This window comes from Nanorana parkeri, unplaced genomic scaffold, assembly GCF_000935625.1.
Source record: "Nanorana parkeri isolate BGI_ZX_2015 unplaced genomic scaffold, ASM93562v1 scaffold399, whole genome shotgun sequence".
NCBI classification, from domain to species: Eukaryota; Metazoa; Chordata; class Amphibia; order Anura; family Dicroglossidae; genus Nanorana; species Nanorana parkeri.
In genome coordinates this window covers 860,610-884,449 of record NW_017306667.1, presented here as the reverse complement: position 1 = coordinate 884,449, position 23,840 = coordinate 860,610, and the positions used below count along the sequence as shown (strand labels likewise).

Here is a 23,840-nt window from a genome sequence, read left to right as displayed (position 1 = left end):
CAATGCACTAAGAGGTGATGACAGTGTCACTGACTTGCAACTGGATTTTCTATAGCAATATATACAGAAAGCACTCCAAAGAATGAAAGCGGCAGTTCAGCTTATAGCCATACCCTTGTTGTTACCAGTGCAGCAAGTGAAAGGAAAACTCCCCAATAAAGGCACGCATTTCTCGACGGAACTAATGCTTCCCTACTGCTAATATCTGTTGTGACAGAAGGACGACATTAATGCCACGTGACCTTTAAAACTGTAAACATCAAACCTACACATTCCCATCCAACAAATAGATGCCTGTTATTGGCACTAGGAGCATCCTACTCTGTATGTGGATTGGTGGATTAAGTGAGATTCGCCTTTACAAACATGATTATTACTGCTTCTCCAATCTCTAGAATGAAAATTCAGCTGCTGCAGCTTTGGTCAGTTTCTCCATTTCAACCACCTGGTTTTACCAACTTCTGCCAGCCTACCCCCCATACCCTTCTTTGGTTTACACTTATAATTTATGTTTGGTCTAGACAACCATAGCTACTAAGTTAGAGTCTGTTAGTGATGAGACAAGGATGAGTTATTGCATGGACGAGAAGGGGCCATTGCTGGCCATCTCAGAAAAAGATCCATGGGTGTAAATGGCCTACACAGCCTAACCTAAGATAATTGCCTTTATAAACCTGAGTGCACCTATCTCTATTTGTCATTATTTCCAAACAGCTCAGATAAAGACAACCAGCTAAATTCTAGGCAAAAGGTCACTGAAAACATTTTTCTACGTAAGTAATAAAGAAGACTTCAGACACCAAGTAAATGTTTCCTATTAGCTGTCTGCAATCAATATATGCATTTTCTTTAAATACACTGTCAGGCCTACAAAATTACATCTTAAGAATTTCCATGTGCACGCAGTTCTTATTTGACAGTGCATTCTTAAAGGAAATAGAGTAAAATTCTAATGTCTAGCCATTTTAATGTATCATTATGAAAATGACTTAAACAGCTTCAATTTAGATATGGTAAAATAATTGCTTATAAAAAACAGTGGACTTAACATGAAAAGCTTTTCAAAATGAAAACATTAAACTGAAGTACAGTGCAAAGGATACTAATAGGGCTATACAGTTATCCGCTTTCAATTTTGAAAGTGGTTGTGTCAGCACTTTACTGATTGCCCTCTCTGAACCGTGTTTTTTAATTTCTTTCTAAGCACTCAGAAAAATGAACTGTATAGTATGAATAACAATTAAAACATTATGCGCGTGCTTCTACTTGCATGCACACTACGGTGACATACCCCAAACAAACCATTTACAAATCAAACATAAAAGAAGGACTTCCAAAACATCTTAATGTACTAGTACAATTGGTACAATTTGGTAACAAGTGCTCAATGCTTTTTACAATAATCCACCGAGCATCAAGGTGACTAGATGATTCTTTTATATTCTACATGGATACATATTATTTACTCAGCAAGGTTGTAGTGTTTTTTAAAATCTCTTTTAGGTAAAGGTGAACTACCGTAAATGGAAGTAAAATTATTCTAATTATGTGACTAAAAAAAACAAAACACATGAATGTGAAGTTGTTAGGTTAATAAACCTATCAACAGCTACCCCTAGTTAAAAATATTCGTTTTGGGTTAACTAGCCCTCTTATTACCCATTATCTTAACTTAGTGCCAACATATTACTTATTAAAAGGAACAAATTGCAAACAATTGTATTAAGAGACTAGACAAGAGCTTACAAATTAAGAGCACTAAATAATTTAGCATATTGACCTTTACAGGAGTAAAACATAGGACTTTTACCAACATATCCATCATGTTGTTCAAAGCAGATGAGTATTGGCTGACATGATGTTTAAATTATGCAGATCACACTTGGAGCAGGTATTTTAAAAATGAATTTGTAAATAAAGCAATATGTACATTGTATATATATATCTAGATATCCCAGCAATGACACAGGCCCAATGTTTGGGCTGATTTCACTGATATCTATCACCCTGAAAACCAGTAAATGATGCAACCCCATTTTTGTTTTTTATTATAACCCCATTTCTCAGTATGCACGTTGGTTTTCTGATTTCCGATTATGTCAGCATAGCATTCTCACTCCATAGTGAAACTACAAGCCTTCCAACAATGCTGCCATCCCTATGGGCACTGGCAATGCTAAATATGTCATTACAGGTATACATGCACTGATGGCTAAATTAGGTAATCCCATTTTTATCCCTTTTGTGTCAACACTATGGTAAATTCGAACAAACTGTTTCTTAGCAGCTGTGAAAGCACTTTGATCTCATGTTTACCAATGTGAAATGAACATGTTATTGAAAAATAGAATACAGAAAGCTTTTTGTTGGAAATATAACCTAGTGGGAACACCTTACTCATAAATGATTTGCAATAGTAGAAAGTAAAACCATTATATTCAAGGGGAAAAAAAATCTAGGAAAAATGTATCATAATTATCAGGCACTGTGTATATTCAGATGCTATGCATTCATATAACCAAAATAAAATCCAGTCCTACTAAGGTGATGGCATAACTGTTATTTTAAAGCTTTATTACTATTCTTCTAAGAATATTATGTTCTTAGGGAAATTATGTGCACTCCTAATCTTTTTTCAAACTCCCAGCAAGAAAAAAAATATAGTTTCTGTAGGAGTGGAGAGGAGAACAAAGTGGGAGGATGCTCAACATCACTGTTGCTAGCTAGTGTCCTATCCAAAAGCATGACTGGTACTTGTAGCTTATTATAGGGTATCAATGCCACTGAAGGCATAGATTCCAATAGGGGGAATCAAAAGAAGATAGCGTAGGTCCCGAAGTTCTAAAAAAAAGCATATATGATGCATTATACCAGTAAAGACAATAACACAAAATACCAAGTGAAGAAATACGCAGATAATGGATTTTCGTCTTGTAATGACAGCAGTCCTTTAAGATTCATCCTAGCTTTTTGAGACATTGTAAGATATAGTATTTGTTGTTAATACAGTACTTATGTATACTGGATTGGGACTTGGTTTGGACTTTGTATATATCTTTTTTTTTCACCCAGAGCTGTAAAAACAACCATGTATTTTCAAATCTCGAAATTACTGACACAAATATGGTCAAATTCCCCCTCCTTCTATTCAGCTATCAGGAGGAGAAAAGAAAGCCCGAAGCCACTGGAGTTAACAGAGGGTGGAGGACTCTCTCCCAATCTCCCATGTACAATTGTTATTGCTATTACCAAGCACCAGCTCTGTCACATGAAAGGAAAGGGATAAGGTTACATGGTCCTGCCTACCTGGAGGTCTGGAGTATTTACTTCATTCCTGACACCTAAACAGAATAGTGGGGGGCGTAAGGGGTTAGTGGCATATATGCTGTTGGAGACAGAAGCATTAAAACAAACCAATTGCTTTTGTCTTGAAGGAGAATAGCACAGGATCGGACCAGGCAGAAGCTTCATTTAGCAGGTTTAATGATAACAGTTGCAGCTGGGAACAGGCATAAGCAAGTTCAAAAAATATACATATGGGCTACAATGTCATTGGTTGCCAATGCCTACATCACTGCAACTAGTCGTTAATCTAACATTCCTGCAGACAATCTTTAATACAGCACCAGCGGTGTAAGTACAAAGGAGACAGTCTGCAATGGTCGTAATGCAGGACGCTAACGAGGCAGCTCTCACTTGATTCTAGGAAAACCTCAGCTCAGTGATCTCTATATATGAAGATAAAGATGTCTCCTCTATTATATTGTACCCCATCGTTACAACTTGTGGGCGTTTTGCGCCTAATATATTCAATATACGCAATGGATTTAAAATGTTGCCTGTCTCACGGACATTTGGAGCATTTCCATATCTATGCAATTTTTATGTAAGATTGTATGTATGTATTTTTTAATGTATGTTTTTCCATGTGCTGTACATATTTCTCTGGTAAAATCGACCTCAAAGAATTGAGTCCAAGCCTTAGAGCTGAAGCCGCTCTATACACGCTTCATATGCGTTTTTATACAAAAAATATATTTTTATACATTTTTTATACAATTTCCTAAATGACGTTGGCTGTAGTAGGAGTATCTCTGACTATCCCTGCGATCTCAGGTGCCCCAATTACCGGCCTTGATATATAAAAGGGAGTCAGTAGAACACTCCAAATTGGTTCTGTAGGAGGCGTGACCTCTGAAACGCGTAAACCACCAACTACCAAGGAGGACGAACAGCCGGTGGATAAGCACCTCACGTTCTGACCCTTACATGCCTGTTTTTACTCGACTTTTGTGAGTACCATTACACCAGTTTTTATCTGTTTATTAAAAAATTTTACGCGATGGATGCACTCTCTGCGTCTTGCCTTACATTCCTGCAGACAGTATAAGGGGAATTCATCAAAACTGGAGCAGACAAAATCTGGAGCAGTTGCCCAGGGCAACCAATCAGCTTCTCTGTTTAGATTGTTCAGTTGAGATTTGAAAATGAAAGAGAGATGCTAGTTGGTTGCCATGCACAGATGCTCTAGATTTTGTCTGCACCAGTTTTGATAAATTCCCCTCTATGTCTCTTAAGTTGTTCTAGACCCTTCTTTATGAATTCTATCCCAGCCCAAGCACATAGACTGGACATGTGCAAACGTGCCAAGTGTGTCTTGCATGCTCTTAGGGTTCATCTAAAGTTCATCTGTATGTCTGTATAAAGTTCATCTGTATATGTCTATATACAGCTGCTTAACTTCTAAGACTAAATAACTATTACATAATATTAATAATAATAATGTATATGCTAAAGGCCAAAGCAAATGTTTGATCTGAGAAATAAAAAGAAAGTAACGTTAAAATGAAGATTCTGAAGCACATTTCAGTGAACTTCGGAAGATGACCTGTTCAATTTTTTGGGGGTGTAATAGTTCTTGTATGACTGTACCAGTATGTGAGCTGCCAAAAATATATATGGAGTTCAAGACTTCAGTACTATCCAGAGACAATTATAGATTTTATTTCCCAACGACTGCAGTACAAATTCTTCAATATCACAGCTGGTCTTCTCAGCTCGTATTCATTCTTCACCACAGCAAAATTTAAATATAAATGATGACCTGTGGAAGGGCAGGGTTAGTTTCAAGTGAATGCCTAAAATTGAGCAAGCTTTTATTTTGATAGATAAATTAAAGTTTTGGGAAATGGAAAGGCTCACAGGCACAGCATATATAAGGATCAAGGTGGAGGAGAGCATTTGAGCTCTTGATTCTACATCTTTAAGTTTATCAATATGTGCACCTGGCTCACCAGCAATACCCAGCAGGACTACTATATGCATGTAAAAGCAGAGATCTATATGGGCTGATGGTGCAGACTCCTGGATAACGTTAGAGTCTACAAAATGTCTCTGTCACACAACCTGGAACAAGGGGATCTAGAGTAGCCAGTTGCAGGATATGGCAAAGCTGTGGAGATGGTGGAGAATAAAATCTACCTTCTAAACTTGTCATTCATTATGCCCATCTACATATGGACCATACCCATGGTTGGCATCAGTCCATTTTCCTAAGGATAGTAAAGGATTTAAAGGATTTTACATTCTAATTCTATGCACTCACAGTTTTGTGTCCTTCATTTGTATTTTGCGCTCTCCTTCTAGCTCCTACTTGAATGGTTTCCCTGCATTTTCATATGCTTTTTCTTTTTTTTTTTTAAGGTTGTTTTTTAAACTAAATACACATTAAGATAAAAAGTGGCAGGCTGCCAAACCTTTGAAACTTTTCTACCAGGAGACAATGTCCACTGATTGAAAAACATTTGCAGATAAAAGTGTTTGTAATGATATATATTATTTCACTCTGTTGCCTAACAAATACTCTTGCAAAGCCATAAATGAGAGAGTAATGATTTAGTTGATTAAGTATTGCTATATTTGCCTAAGCACAATAGCTAAGATTAATTCTTGGGCAGTACTGAACTATTAGCATCTCACGACTCTTTGGAATCCTTAGCATTTCTCACAAATTCCTGCATAGGTGTACACACATCACTGTTTTGCCTTCTGCTTTGCAGGAATCCCACTAAATTATTGATATATAAATAAAAATAGCTGCATGCCTCCTCTCTAGTTACATGGGTACTGCTGGTAAATAATGGCAGTCATACTGAGGAATTCTACCTAATATGCATATTTAACCCATTGAAAAATATGTCATACTGTTGCGGTTTAAAATACATTTACAATATTCAGTGCACACTATGCCATTATATATTTGATACATTATGCTGTACTGCCCTGAAGATTTTACCAGCGTGTTACAGGCCTTTATAAATAAAGGACTCTGGTTAGCCAGGGCCAAGGAGACATAGATGTTCTGACTGGAAAATAATTAATTTACTGCTAAAGACTTTACAGAAACATAAAAGGTAAGGCTACCACCCAGGAGACCAGGTATTTGAGTATTTTATATGCAGTTTTATTGACTGCAGTTGGTACCTATTAGAAACAGGATTGACTCATTGACTGCTGTTTTGACAACCACCACTAGAATAAATCTAGTAGAAATGGGATATCCGCAATCAAGCTCCTTTGTACAGGTATCAAACTGTGCAAAAATATAGATATGAAAAATATAGCTGTGTCCCCAAGAAACATTGTTTATCTGTAAACAGCTGTTTAGATTAACACAGTAATAAGCACCAGTCTCTTATTTGACTAGTGTGGTTTGTGTGGCATGTTTTTGTTTATGTGAATGACAGCGCTCCTCTGCAGCAGGTGGCTGGGTCTGGGCTCAGTATTAACTATAAAGAAGCTTTCTAAGTAGACACCAGGCTAAAGGATTAGATCGAGGGTTGCAGAATGAAGAGGGGGTGGGGGCTTCAGTGCTGGCTGTACCTCCCTCTAGGAACACCCATAATTTGGACTTCTGCCTGGGGAGGAGCTTTAATCAGCACTGACAGACAAAATAATGTGGCTTTACTTCTAAATCCCTGGACAGATTTAAATGGGGACTCCGTGGAGTATTTAACAAACATTGTTGCCTTTGTAGTGATACTCCTTTAATTGGCAGTATTTTTCTGTATTATAATATATGCCAATGCCCCCAAAGATAAGTCTTTACAAATCCATTTGCAGTTTCTATGGGCATATCTTTTAAATCATAAATGTATTTTGGTCCTGTTATGGGGTTCTGGACATAAAATAATGGACTGACTTTTATTTTTAACTAAATAACATTTAAGTAACACAATTAAATGTGTACTTTGCAAATACAGATTATTTTCAACATTGTTAAGTTTCTCATACACACTTTTCAGTTGAGGGCTTATATTCAGTTCAGTTCACCGTGCGCACCCAACTGCCACATAAATTATTATAGCAACTCCCTGCTTGTGCAGTGCTATAGTATGCCATACATGTGTACCACATAAAACAAACATGACATTCCTCCTGGCTACTCTGCAGTTGGAGAACACCGTCTGATCATACGCTCCACTGCAGAATACAGGCAGGTTAGGTAAAAAATGACATCTGACGTCAAAGAAAGGACATTTTGTGTAAGACTGTTACCAGTGTTATACTACTGTCTGCCTTTTTCTAGAATCATTTCTGTAGGCCCTAATATTCTATTAGATCTGTATAATATAAACAAATAGCCCAGTAAAGAACAATATGAGGACTCTGATAGCAAAGTGTAAAAGAAACAAGGCTTCTTACATTTTAAGAGTTACAATGTTTGAAATGTTATGTTGTCTGTACTTGTTCAAACTCTGAAAATATGAAAGTCTAACAGATGAGTAGATCATTTTATCATAGTAAATTAATAGTGCAGAAATGCATATATAAATCATTACATAACAAAGAAGCAAATAAATTAGCAATTATTCTCAAATATATATATATCAATATATTGATGGTCCATATACTTGTTTGGTATCAGCACCAATGTTTTTTTATGGGCTTTGTATGTATTTATGGATTTTAATCAGGTTTTAATAAAACTGGATTTGATAGATTTTTGTGTATGATATATTGTGGTTAATGACATCAGACAAAACCCCATTTTGTATTTTTGGTTAAACTTTGCTGATGTAGGGGTGTGATGTTGCAATTTTTTTGGGAATCCTGTACAAATTTATATGTAAAAAAAAAAAACAGTTAATGGACATTACCCAAATACACCACCATTGCTTTCTAGGTTTTGGATAGTAGAAATTGTCAGCAATTATTGTGAATAAAATAGTAGGAAGATTGGAGATGAGCTGCAAAATGGATTGTTCTTGCTTACTTTCACGTTAGTCAAAACATAGCGAAAATAAGTTGAGAAATTGCCCAGAGCACATTTTATAAGTAGGGAATACAGTCCGAAATAATACTTCACATAAGGATAAAAGTATAATTGTAATGGCAACATTTTTATAAACAAACACAATAGATGTATTTTCATAGATTTTTTTCATTTTGGCAATATTTCCCATTGATTGTTTCACAATGCTGCAGGTATTATTTAATGTCTAACAAGGAATCCAATCACTCTCATTGCTAAACTACAAGACTTCAAGGCATTGTGACTGTGTCAACATCATCAAACAATATTTTATTAGAGAATGCCTAGCTGCCTCTGCTTAATGCATCTTTGTTGTCACAAACTGATCAATTACGTGCCTGCAGTTACTAAGCTTATTGGCACTGCCAAATTTCACAGCATTTCTTATTTATAACCATGGAAGAACATTGCCTTGGCATTTGTGCAATATGCAAATGCTTTCACCATCTTGATAATAGATTGAAAAGATTTATGCATACACACAACATTAATGCCAATAACAATGTGCCAGCTTGTTACAATAGCAATGGGGCTCATTTATCACTGTGCTAAACAGTGATGACTGAGGAAAATCATTGATTTCCTAACGTTTCTTTTGTCTGGATATCTGTAGATCTGTGCAGAATGACAAAATGAAGTAATCCAGCGAATCAGATTAAAGAAACATATGATATTAGACAAATATCTGAATGCATGTATATAAGTGAATCAAAATATATCTGAATGCATATATACAAGTCAAAGACAAGGTTTTACAGTCGGACAACCATATTATGAAGTGGAATGAAATTACGATTTGATAGAGACCAAACATGATACAAATTGGATGCCCTTTATTGCTTAGGCAATGGGGTACCTATTGTCTGTATGATAATGTAATATGTATAGTAGTAATATGGGGTACAATTGAGAATGAAAGGCACCACATGGCACCAACGCATCAACACAAGTAACATGCATTGTCATGTATTCCTGCAACAAAATAGTGTGAATGGGCCCTCAGTGTTGCTTCAGCATTTATCCCCATATCACACACTGCTCTGTAGGTCTTAAATTTGAAATAGCAGTAATACCCAGCTGTAAATTATAGCATAGGAATGTTTAGTATCAAACATTAGTGTAACCCCATTTTATGAACCCAATCCCATCATAGTCAGAATTATGAAAACTGAATAGAGATTGGTTCTGGTAGTTAAAAAAACAAAAGACGGGCCAACATGTGTACTGGCTTTAAACTATTCCTGGACTGTTGTAATAACTACAACTATTAAACAGTATAAAACATATCTGGCTTTCCAGGCTCTGCTGAGTGCTATGTATAACAGGCAATTAGCCTTTTATGAACAACAAGCTGTGTAGGGGTACCAGTGAGAATGAAAGGCATCACATCGCACCAATGCATCAACGCAAGTAACATGCATTGTCATGTATTCCTGCAACAAAATAGTGTGAATGGGCCCTCAGTGGTTGGTTAGGCATTTATTCCCATATCATGCACTCCTCTGTAGGTCATAAGTTTGAAATAGCAGTAATAACCTCAATTTAAAACACAAAACACATTGAACCTTTAAAGTGGATGAAGTTCAAAAACTGATATTCCTGCCTCTGCTGACTGTTATAATTAGCACTGTTCACCGTTCTCTCTGTGGACTACTGAACACATCCCCCTCATGTTATTGAGAAGAGGAGAGATGTGCAGCCCGGTCCCAGAGTGACAGTGCTTCATAGATTGAGTATGGTGAGCAAGCGTTGTCATCCTAGGACAGTTAACTGCCAGGATCAACAGGTGAAAAAAAAAAAAGGCAAAAATAAAAAGGTAAGAAAAAACTATTGCAGCCATTACATCCAAGGTCTGGTTAGCTTCTATATATTACATTGTGTTCTTGGATTGAAATAAGCCTTAATGCACAACTATTGTTTTGCATAATTATTTGCATTTTACTGCATAATACTTAATAAGATGAAAGCATGATGGGGAAGTTGAAAAAACATTTGTCTTGGAGATATGGGTCCTGATTTCAGTTCACAGCAGGGATCTTCATAGAGTTACAGTATTTGTCCTCCACATTTTTGTTTAATCAGTAACTCCACATTGGTTGAGAAAAAAAAGACAATCACCTCTGGGTGATTAATGTACATTGCAAGTATTTTAACAACCTTTGTGGCAGATCCCTACCTGTTTCTGTTCTGAAGAAATTGCTATTTGTTTTATCATGTCCTTTACAATTCCTGAATAAGAGGGTCTAGGTTCATTATAATCAGCTGGTGGACTATCTATGTTCTAATGAGGAACACTGCAGTGTCGGCATGCCTTTAGTAGTAATTAACCTTTAGGGAGTATCTCACCATTGTTATAAAAAATAAAATTCCTATTGCAAAGAATGCCTACAATTGTACTTCTGGGAAAATCAGTCAGCCAATCACAGAAGCAGCTAGTGACATTTTTGGGGGAGTTTTGTACACCAAATGTCTTAATTGTTTTAGAAAATTACAGATGTTTCACTTTTAAATGGAAAGGTAATTTTATTAACATTAAATTATAATGGTATGTGCAGCATCTATACATGCTATGTTCATTTATTAAGATGTTTTCAATTTTTTTTTATTGGTTTCTGTTTATGTTTCTTGTGAGTTGTCCAGTTTCATCACATAATCAAACAACCGCTTGTAAGTGTACATTGTATATACTGTACATTATGAGTTAAAAGTTTTAATAAAGTTTTCTCATTACGAATAAAGACAACTGTTACTAGGTCATATAATTTATATAAATACGGCCATTTTTTTGTTTTATGCAAGAACCTAAATCACTATTTATTTAGTTTCAAACTACTGAATGAAGCTACCATAACAGTTGACAAAGCACCTCAGTACCTCTGAAAAAATACACATATTGCAAACGAAACTGTGGAGATGTGATCCATTTAAACTTGTTATACCCAATAACCATTCACATCTTGATCTCATGCCCAAGGTCACGGTAGATGAGAATGGTTTGGATAAAATTAAATTTAAATCACAGTACATTTGTTTTCTGTACTGAAACTGTCATTCTGTCACTGTGTTCATGAATCAATGTTAACCCGACTTCAGCCATGCAATTCTCAGACTAAAATTCATGATTTATTAAGGCATTACAGGACAAAATGTGGATGAGTGACTTTAATGTCTATGCCTTCATGAAAAATTAAAACGTTATGTCACGTGAACCTTGCTCGTTCTGCCAACAGAGCACTAAAAAGATCATACAGTGGAGTCAGCCAGGACTGGAATATAGCATGACCTACATATAAAATAGAGCTGTTTCTTGAAATAGTTATTTTATTTATTTCAAGTAGACCCATACTATATCTAAAAGTATGAAACAATATATTGGTATTATAACCCCATGAGTCAAATATGTGGCAGGGAGTTGACTGTTCTTGAGATCTGCCCTCCATCAGAAAGCACAGATTTGGCTGCTTACATCAAATATTTTAAGACAAATATTTTTACATCTAAAGTGCTAAATACTGTAGTGTTAATACTATGTTTTACAGCATGCAGTGCTTATACATCATATTCACCTCTTGGGAGTTTTCTTGTTTTATTGCTATAGAACATTAAAACACAATTATTATAACTTTTGGGGTTTTTTTTATATCGAGATTGAAATTGATATTTTACAGAGAAATAGACCCTCGTTTCAAACTGAAAACAGATCTTTGCAAAATGAGTGATTTAAATTAATAAGACAGAAAAACACAGAAAAAACAACCACCAAGTAGCCGACTACATAAATATACACTACCTTTAAGTAAGCATTTAGTAGCTACAGTATATTGTACCTCTGTCAGCAATAACAGCCTTGAGTCTGTGTGGATAGTACTAAATCAGCTTTGTACATCTGGACACTATGTTTTATTTCTCTATTTCTCTTTGCAAAACTGTTCAAGCTCTGTCAGGTTACATAGCCAAAGTGAGTGAACAACCATCTTCAAGTCCAGCCACAAATTGGACTGGGAAAGAAAAGAGAAATAAGGTATGCAAAGAATACAAAGCTGGCAATTATCTTTAAGTATGTGTTTGTAGATTGTCATTACTAAACATTTATAAAGGTGTGTGTGACGGACCCCCGTCCGCAGGATAAGTATGTCCGCCGCTGTCTTCTTCCTTGCTGAGGAGATATTGAAACCTGAAGATCTGTAGCTCCCAGTTTTCCCAGTCACTAGCCAAGGCTCGAGTGTAGGGTAAACAAACTCTGATTTATTGAGAAACTGCACAAACTTTTATACAGAAAGTGATGAAATCAGAATATAATCCCATCACATCCCCCTTCCCCTCCCCAGAAATCCTGTCTTCACAACACCACAGGTGTCCACCTGCTAACGAACTCCAGACAGCCATAGCAGTAGCCTGGCCAGAATGTCATTGTTCTGAGCTCCCTCAGAGTACAATGGGAGATAACGAGGGATGGGGCTGATAGTCTTTCCATAACCAGGTCACACAGCATAACGCACTCAAACATAACTCAATACCAATACACATTTAACTTAACCAATACACATAAACTGATCACCATGTCGTCACAGTGTGTTTGCTGTTATTTTACAGATATGGGTAAAGGTCCACTTTAATGATTAATCGTGTGCATTTACATATATCAGAGTGCCTCCTCCTATGCCTCCTTTAACCCCTTCACTACCAGGGACATAAGGGTCACATCACAAAAAAAATGCTTGCAGAAGGCCAGATCACCAGACCTTATGTCCTTAGAATTTCATTATGTTTTATGCTCATGGTCACCGCAGCAACCATGAACTTATAGCAGAATGTTTTTTCTAGACACTGGTGAATCAGAGTGTAATCAGTAAGCCCACCACTTGCAGCCATCCATAAAAAATGTGGCTCCGGCCACCCAGCAGTGTGCCTCCTCTTTTGCTATCCACTTCCTCTGACTTTGCTCCCCTCCATCTGATTTACCTTGTGTGCCCTCCTGCAGTGGTTTTCTCCCCCCCAGGCCTTATCAACGATCAGACGATCTCATTGCTGACTTTGCTGTTTGAGTTGGTAAGCAGGGAAGTCGGTAAACATGCCTCTCCTGTTTACTTATCTCCTTCAGTTTGTAAATGGACATGGAAGAGCTGAATACTGACCATGCCCATGTTCAGTAGTAAGTGCCAGGTAACAGGAATTCTGAGTCCCTGATCTTTTTCCATTTCAAAGCGGAAACATCGTAAGTCTGTTTAGACATCTAATATTTCTCCAAAATGGACCTTTCATAATTGGTGTATAAACTGCCACTAAGGGGTGTCATCCCCTGGTGAGAGTACTTAAGTAAATAAAAATGTAACAAAAACCACAAACTATAGCATTAAAACAAAACAAATGCACAGCCCCCTATGTAAACACACCCAAACTACACACAACAAACAGTTTACAAATTACACACATGCCTTAAAAACGCACAATTTAAAATGTACCAGTTTTTGTTATCTATGAACTCAAAATCTTATGCTTTAGATTTAGTAGGAATTTTGTCAGTTTTGATAAACAATTGCACAACCATAATGGACCTAAAAAAATCACTAGTACCATCTTTTTATATTATCAGTCGTGTGCTTTCAGAATATATATAGGTCGGTGGTCTTTTACAAACTGTAAAGGATGAAAGTGTAAAATAATAAAAGTGAAAAATTTAACCTGACCCAGCAGCAAAAAGGTTAATGACATCACTGATAAACATAGACCCTCAAGATATGGAGAAGCATGACCACCTTGACAATTACAAGAAAAATCTGGATTTGCAATAAATTTAGCAGTCTATATCACTGCATGCAGTGATTGCTTTGACAAAGGTAACCCTACTTATCCATTTTTCATTATACAGTAAATGCTCAGTCTGAATTGTCCAGATTGATGATGGGTTTACTTTAAGTGCTGCTGCAACTTGATGTACCAGGGTCTATGTTCTTAGTATCAAGAGTAAGTACAATTTCAAAGGCACTTTTCTTCATGCTGGGTGAGGGGATGGAACTCCAGTGCTGCCTCAAGCAGAAAAGTACTGGTGACAGGTAAATTTTAATAAAAATATCTAACTTTTTTTGGTAAGCATACATCTCTTAATCCATACAATTGTTCTGGTGAATGCTTTAATAATCGCTTTGCAAGTTGCACAGGATTTGATTGGCATTTCTATTTATGTGCTGCCAGTGTACAATAAGAAATATGCTTGCTGAAAAACAATTTCAATTTCACACAGCATACAAGGCTTTCTGTACTGTTCTTGCATGATCAAAGAATATTAAATGGGGTCACAGGGTGATAATATTATGCTATTACTTAGAAGAAAATTTTCACAAAAAATAAGTACATTTAGTATAGCAGAAGCTATGATCAGAAATGGCTGAACAAGTTACAGCTTTATCTTTTTTGGGGGATATTATCCCTCATCAGACAACAGACTTCTTGATTAAAGGAGAACTATGGGGTCAGGGCTTTTCCCCATAGTTCTCCCTTGGGTAACGGGAGGACACAAACTAGCATCCTCCCGTCACCCTAAGCTCAGTATACCGCGATATATTGAGACGCCGCAGCCGGAGCGGATCCCGACATCGATGTATAGATCCACCCAGATGCGTGACTGACAGCTGGCTCTGCCTATCTAGAGGCAGAGCCAGCTGTACCCGCCCCCTCCCGTTCCACCAGTCAGCGCTGGTGGATAGGAGCGGGGAGGGGGGAATCCATCCCCTCCCCTGTCACGGCAGAGAGCCGTGACCGGATCGAAAAGTGAGCGAACACCGGCATGTGTTCGCTCACCTCCCGATCTACTGAGCCGACCTGTGACAGTCTCATTGTCACAGGTCGGCTAGAACTATGAGGTGAGTGAAAAGCACTCACCTCATAGTTCTCCTTTAAAGACACCTTGCCTAATTCTAACTATATTATAGAGGTAATCATTTCTAGACAAAGGCAATCTTATGTCTTCAGATGTCAAAGCAGAAAATGACATTTTTAACAAAATATGTTCGTAGTCATCTATACTGTAGGATGCACTTACAAAGATTGCCACTTTTTCTTCAAGCGAAACCCAAACACTCTAGTGCCACACGGCAATTTTTTTAGGAGAATATACAAAGGAGAGAAAGCCAGGAGAAAGAGAGAGGGAGAGAGAGGAGAGACAGCCAGAAGAGAGAGTGAGGAGACACAGAAGGGAGAGCGAGGAGACACAACAGCCAGGGGAGAGAGAGAGGAGAGGTAGCCAGAAGAAAGAGTGAGGAGACACAGCCAGAAGGAAAAGCAAGGAGACACAGCCAGGGGAGAAAGACGAGAAACAGCCAGGAGACCATTATAAATAGGGAAGCAGGTTGTTTACCACGACAGTAGAAGTTATTTTTTTCTGACAATATGGGTAAGCAACGCAATTTAACAGCCTTTGAACGTGGGATGATTGTTGGCGCTCAGAGCCATGGAGCGAGTATCAGCAAAACAGCAGAATTCGTTAAATGTTCAAGAGCAGCTGTTGTTAAAGTCTTTAAAGACTGGACTGTCAGCCGAAAATCTGGGTCTGAACGTGCGAATTGTGGCCATCAGCGACTAGTCAATGTTAGGGCAGAACGGAGAGTGGCAAGACTGGTACAAGACAACAGAAGGGCAACAGTGCAGTGTCAGATTCCTCGCATCACCTTTCAACATCTCGTGGGGTCACGAGGCGGCCCAACGAAGTCATCTCGTGGAGTCATCTCGTGGCCCAACGAAGTACTGATGGGGTGGTCATAATAATCTGGCCATGTCACATTGCTGGTCAGTATAGTGTATACTGACCAGCAATGTAACGGAGGTATATACACTGACCAGCAATATAATGGCAAAACTTCCATATCAATTAACCGTGATATGTACATATGAGTCACGGCTTATTCATATGTAAATAGCTCCACCCATTCATCTGTACAGTAAGTATCACAGGCGAGCCTATTTTCAGTGGGGGGCCAGTAGTCCCTATATTAATTTTGGTTGCTCCTGTCTACCTGACATTCTTGTGTCCGAGTTCCAGCTGCCATGAAACCCGGACACAGCACTCAAAACCCGGACTGTCCAGGTGAATCGCAGGACAGCTGGCAACCCTACTTAAAAGGTAATTTCAAGGACACATGCAAAAAATGATGGTGTGCATTAATTCATCGCATTTATTTTTTTAGTCATCCAGGTTAAGCATTGAAAAAATGATTTTGCTTCTATGGGAAATTGCACCAAATTTTGCACTTAAAGCTGAATTCTATGCAGCCAGCTATATTTACTGAAATATATAAATGGAAATTGGTTTATCTGCCAAAGGATTAGTAATGCTGTGGGGTAATATTTGTGATCCACGAACCCCTGTCAGTCTGCATAGCCAGATCATCAACCTCCACTGCAACAGCACAACGTGTTCAAGACCACGGAGTCCAAACACAACTAGACAATGCAAGAACTGCAGTAATGGTGAGGTCATCCCTCTGCTCTCTCCTCTGGTATATATTCTTTTCAGCACATGCACATGCAGAAGATACTGATTGAATCATACTGATGCCTCTCCCAATTTGAATGATGCTTTATAGGGGATTATGGAAGACAAATTCAGGTACTTATTCTAGCTGCTCTTACAGCAGAATCTGAGCCAAAAATAACAAAACAACTGAATCACCTATTAAAAGACAAAATAACAAAACTTTTGCTGCTAATTTTAGCTTCAATGTAGAGATATCCCCCACAATACTTCTTTCTGCCACTAGATGGCCAGCATCATTCAACCTAATTCCTTAGAGCCCCCATCATCCTGGACCTGCCCCAGTCTGTTACAGGACAGTTAAAGTAGAAGCAACACAGTGATGGCCTCATCCCTCAATCACTATGCTTTCTGTTCTTATCATCATGCTTCTTGTCAGCACATTTACTGAATGTGTCCTTGTGATGCTTTTGCTTCTCATGTGCCAGCTCTGCTATGCAGAGGCTATAAGAGGTGGATACCAAGTCACATCCATGTGTTTACACTGCTTGCATTTAAAAATACATGTAATGGTGTATTACTCATTACAGAGCTGCTTAATTTGTGTATTTTACATATGCCTAGGGTTTAGCTTTAACTGCCTTTGGTATATAAGCATATCTACTGTCATTCAATTATAAGGAAAAAATAAAATTGTCTATATAATAGCAGTTGATTGTAGTACTGTGTTTCTGACACCAGCAAGATTCCTATTGTTATTTTTATGGGAAAGCATAAATCATACCACACACATACAGTATGCATGTATGTTCCATCAAAAAATTGTTATTGCCTTCTCTTCCTATAAATTGCAACTACTTGTTTACTGAGCATCAAAAGGCTAGGCCCAGTCTACGAGCTAAGCCATAGCAACCAGAATTCTGTTTTCAGTGGCCTTCTAATAGTTTGGCTTTGCATTTGAAGTGGACATGCAGCTTTTTTTGCATCAGCCACAATGGAGACATGGCATGGTCTAAGGGAGGCATAGTGGGAAGAGGCACAAGAGGGTCTCTGGCTGGTGATCACATGAATAAATTATTGTAAGGCACTTCATACATTTATCTAATACTGAAGCAGCCTTGTATATTAAAAGCCAGGTTGGAAGAGCCACCACCTTCCAGTATGAGGCTGTTAATGTTTTCCTTTGCCTGTGCATTTATTGCATTTGTTTTATATACGGAGGACATGCACTAATTTATTTTATGCACCACCTATGAAAAGTATAAGGGAACTGTATTTATTGTAAATGATGAGGTAAATTCACCTATATTACAACACAGGTTATCAGTCCTTAAAATATTATTCCTGTGAATTGAACATTTGATTGACAAATGAGCATGACTTAAAACAACTGATACATTTAAAATAGCTTAAAATAGATTAGGTTCTCTTTGATTTATGTGTCCACTATTTTATTTCTATATATTTCTATATAAGCCATGAGTGAAATAGGGGCCTGCTTAGCAATTAATACATAGACTGTACATTAAATACATTGTACAATGGTCTGCTTTGCGTATTTTTTTTACTTGAGTCTAATGGAGAAAAAAAAAGAGCTAATTGTAAAGGTGCCTGATTGATTATGCATAAATGTTTGTATGCATGAACCTAAGTATACGCATGCACAAATAATTATTTATCTAGCATTCGAATATAACCTAAATCACAGTTAGGGCATACTATTCTATGCATGTTAAAAACAACTGTATAGTGAGTTAAACGGGGTAGAAAATTTAATATATGATTATTTTGCATACAGCAATTCCTCCAACATAAATATTTAGATGTTGTTTATGACATCTGTCATGTCCATTGGAAATTACAGTTTGCAATCAAATTCATAGCCATGCCAGAAGGCATAAATTAACCCTGCCTCATAACAAATGAAAGGAATAGGGTCTAGTGAAATATCGATTTCCTTTCTTCCTATAGAAGCTCAAAGACTTGCATATATTCATCCAGTTTTATTTGCATACTCACAGTGATCTTTATGTAGATATTATGTAAATAGTTGCATCGCTGCCATTAAAGTTTAATACTGTATGTGAAATATAGCTGGGTGGTAAATGTAATATTCCTTACCAGGCTAAGATGCAAATGAGTTAGAATGGCTCAGCTACGACTGGTTAGCGCAGTAGCTAATGCCTACTCAGTAGAAGGCAACATATTCATTTGTATTTATAAAGTTTATACATATTTAACAGTTTTATATTTATATAGCTCTAACACTAAACTAACTTTCTGGTATATATGCATATCTAGGTTACTAAAGCTGTTTACAGTACTATAGCTGACACTGTGTGAACATCTCCCCACAAACAACACTTTTTTTAAAAAAACAGACACAACACAACACAAGCGTATAAAACTACAAGCTTATAAAACTGTTTTAGCAGAAATATTCATTGTTATGCCCATTATTTGATGTGTAAATAGTTATACCAACAGGGCAAGGTGGTGCTACTTATCTGATTGTTAAAACAAGACTGGTTTTAACATTTTTTAATACAAAAACCCACCATGCTTCATTATGTGATAAACAAATATTAGTACGTTCTGATGTTACTCCAGCTTATACAGTGGTTTTGTTATCAGTAAAACCTGGTAACTTTCATTTATGGGCTTCACAACAAGTGTTATATGCACAGCCTTTCAGAACTGGAACTAAAAGCATTAAAAAAACAATGTAATTGGCCTCATGCATGAGAACATCACAAGGTAGCAATGTCTGTGTTACCCACACTGCTTTTAGGTCATGTTTACAGTGATGGTAAAGTCAAGTTATTTGTCCCTTGTGTTCTTATACTGGACAGGAAGTTCAGGGAAGCTGAGTTAAAGTGACATTAAACTCAGGAGTTAAATCTTAAAAATGCATTAATGTACCTTAACTATTTTTAAAAATGCAGCTCATCTGTGTATAACTGGGTTGTAGATTTTCAAATCCTCTCTGAATTCATGCTGACACTGTCATTCCTTCTGGTGGGTGGCTACTTTTATTCCCCATTCCCCATGGCCCCTGTTTGCTGTAAAGTAGCCACTGCTGCAAGCTCGCTCCTGTGATGGACTATAATTTCATATTCGGTTTACTTACTTGTACTGAGATTATAGTCTATCATGGGAGCAAGTTTGGAATGGTGGCTACTTTACAACACTCACATGGGACCATGGGGAACAAGAGTAGCCACCCTCCAGAAGGAAGGAAGAGTGTCAGCATGAATTCAGAAATTATATGAGGTCCTACAGCTGAGTGATACACAAATAAGATACATTTGTATTAATAGTTAAAGTACGTGAATGCATTTTTAAGATTTAGCGCCTGAGTTTGGTGTCACTTTAAGAGAGTTGGAGTCAGCTGTTCAGAAACATGATGACTACAAGTGCTTGGGCAAAAAATCAGGTCTCTCTCATCTTTTTAAGTGGGAGAACTTGCACAATTGGTGGCTGACTAAATACTTTTTTGCCCCACTGTATATACCATTTTTTTAAAGGACAAAATGGGCTTTATTTTGATGTAACATATGCATATATAAATTCTTTTTTTTATAATTAAAAAAATGCAAAAAAAGAAAAAAAACCCAATGTTTTCACAGCTTTGGCAATAATAATGTGTACATAATTAGTGTAGCTAACAGAAAGTAATTCATAATAAATTATTGTATTTGTCCTGATTTATAGGGTATATCATATGTCTGGGATTTCAGTTTATTTTGGGAGTTATAGGAGTGAAATACAATTTTATGATGTGGTATGTTTTTCTCCTATCTTTAATCTTTAATAGCCTCCTCCGCACTATATTTTCTTATATTGTTTTTAATAAATGTATTTTTGTTCAAATGTTTTTGACTTTTTAAAACCTTTTTTTACATTTTTTAAAGCTTTATCTTTTTATTTTATTTTTTTTTAAACTAGAGGGCACTAAGAGGTTATTTTTTCTTTATTTGCAGGGGTTTGATACTTGGTCTATCTGAGGAAAATACAGTATTCTCCTCAGATACTTTGTATCAGTTTGTAAACACAGCCGCCTAGCTGTTTACACAACACAGTGAGCAGCTACCGGCTGTGTGACTGTCACGGCTCTGCGACCACAGCAAACAGCTCTCGCTGTGATCACCCAGCTGTGACCACCTAATCTACTGTTGAGGGTCTGCCTCGGCCCCCAAGGGACCCATCAACAGCAGTAACTCAATAAGCTGCTGGTCCCTTCATGGACCAGCGCTCATTGTACTGATTGATGGAATTATCCCGTCACCGGCCGTTAACGAACTGAACGATGGTGATGGGATAATTCCGTCATCGGTCTGGAATAGGTTATATAGTAAAGCCAATTTCAACTTATTTAACATTCCTATAATGATATCTGCCCTGTCAACAAAGCATACAAACACATACAAATTATCTAAAAAGTCTTCACATCTTTTTTTTTTTTACTCATTTATTACTGTGACTTTTTCATAACAGAGAGTTCAACTATGCAAATACCTCTTTTAGGCTAGGCTATTGCTTTGCTTTTAGGCTACATGCTTTTTTATACTTATGCATTGTATGGTTAAAACGAAAGGAAATTGCATCAACAACATCCAAGGTTGGAATAATTTAGCAGACTGTATTCATATCTAGGGGTTGACAAGCAGACGGTTTACTAAAGTCCTGAATGTAATATTTACAGTATGCTAAGACTCATCTAGGGCCCACTGAAATTAATATAAGAACATACAAAGCACATGATAAATGCATCTGTCATAGTTTTCACAGGCTTAAATGCATGACAGCAGAGACCAGCTAACAATAGAACTTAAATTATATAAAAGCATGAAAACCAAGAAAATTACAGATGTACAGTAAGAATATCAATGAGCATGAAAAAAAGGAATGTATTTTCTAAACAGAAATGTGTGAATCAGTATAAAGTATGTACTCCACAATGAAAAAATCATATGAGGCAAATAATTAACACCCTGCCTTCTGAACTACAACTCAATGTTTGAACAATGTGACATTATCCTTGCTTGCTGGAAGCAATGCATGATGGGATATGCAGTCTTGAGAAGTTGAGATTACATCCCATCAAGCAGCAGGGAAAGGGCTGCAAAGCACACTGGGAATCCAGGAAGTAATTGAAAGCATTGGACAGACAGAAGGCAGCACTCACTACATTCTGATGTCATAACAAGATAGTATATAGTATGCTGTGACTTTACCTCCTTTAACTCCTTTAAGGATTGGTAGCCTAACACCTACAGAGTTTTATGACTGAATATGATCTGTAATTGTCAGTTTGATAAAGCAGTATTACCAACAATCAGAAATGTCTCAGATTCTGAAGATCACGGTCTGTAACACAAAAACTGACTTTTCAATTGGCGCAAGAACAGGCAGATGTATAGTCAGATGTCTATTCAGCACAGCACTGTATTATGGACACTCTGGGGGGATTTAAAACTGGAGCAGACAAAATCAGGAGCAGTTGCCCATAGTAACCAATCAGCTTCTCTCTTCAGTTTGTTCAGTTAAGATTTGAAAATAAAATATAGACGTTGGTTGTCATGTACAGCTGCTCCAAATTTTGTCTGCTCCAGTTTTGATAAATCCCCCTCTCTATTCCTTGCACCTAAAACAGACTCATCTAACATTGAGAGCACGTCAAAAATAGTAGTTACTAACAAAGTATATATAAACCCTAATCATTAACTTTTCTTACTAGCTCTTTTTTGATCTGTTAAATATACAATTCAAAGTGTTTTGTTACATCTGTTCTATAAGTAGCCAAAAAAGAAATCCTGTGAGCCAGGAATCTTGTGAGCTGACGACGTGCTGTGTTCTCTGCCTTTATACAAGGTGGGGTTATGGAGGAGAGGTCAGTGATCTTTGTAATTCACCAGAAATGAAGTAGGCAGGGCTGACACCACATGCTTGGGAATTCAGAGCTGTGTTGTTAAGTCAAAGAGGTAAAGAAAAGCATATTTTTCTGGCAAAATAACAGTTTTATTTCTGTCCTGCAGTGTGTTCAAAGGCAGAGAGCATCTGTAAATGTGCATTTATTCCAGAAATGTTCTGCATATGTTTATTTTTTTTATTTTGCCTTGACATACACTACAAGCAATAATATATATATAACAAACTTTATTCCAGTATATACTAAGAAATAAAATAATGTAAATACAGCTGGAGGAAACATTAACATTTGCTTTTATATTAGCTCATTGTAAATTCCTTGTTTAAATCACCCTTGTAACTACAGTATATGGGTCCTTTCACACCTATGCTTGTGCATTACAACACATGATGCATGCACATGGAACAGTGTAAAGCTAGTCCTAATGCAGAAGCCATATGTACCTTTACATGAGTCTTGGTGTCATTTGTGTATTTATTCCAAATCTGTGCATTGTCCTCTGTGCAGGAGCTTGCTGTAATAAAGTCCAGTCACTGCTGCTCTCTCTTCTTGTACAGGGTGACTGGTCTTGTATCCACCCCATCCTGTAATTTTTTGTAGGTAGCCTGCGGTGGTTGGACTTGCTGGGTTTCTACAACAGCTCTGCTCTCAGCATAGGCTATATGCAGCACAGTGATGATGCCACCGCTACTTCGACAAGGTAATATTTTGGTTTGCAATGGAATTTGGTGTATACAATATGGATTTAGGAATATATTTATATGAAAGTTTTTGTGACCGGACTTTAGTTTTAAATACAGAACAGTGAGTGAGCATTGTTACCCTAGGACAGGGAGTGTGTTTTTTGCAGGGTTACCAGATGAAAATTAATTTTTGAGCTTAGATACACTTTAAATGACATCTCCATAATGCCATAATGCCTTCATTGGTAGGAGCAGGGATCTGGTAGCTATAGTGAGTGAAATGTCCATGTTCTAACAAACCAAGCTCAGAGAAATCCTGGAAACCAGGCCATTAGAAATCATGGCATTATGTCTGGGGCCCTCTGTACAGCCTATCTGACAGGGCCCCTGCACCAATTCCCCCCCCCCCCCCCCCCCCCCCCTTTTTCTCCCCCCTGCGGCCCC

At 37.3% G+C, this 23,840-nt stretch overlaps 1 protein-coding gene across 2 annotated transcripts in view; it reads right to left on the bottom strand.

Moving 5' to 3' along the window:
- NELL2 (neural EGFL like 2) overlaps positions 1–23,840 on the bottom strand; it is a 197,077-nt gene that overhangs the window by 16,306 nt on the left and 156,931 nt on the right. The window lies entirely within an intron of this gene.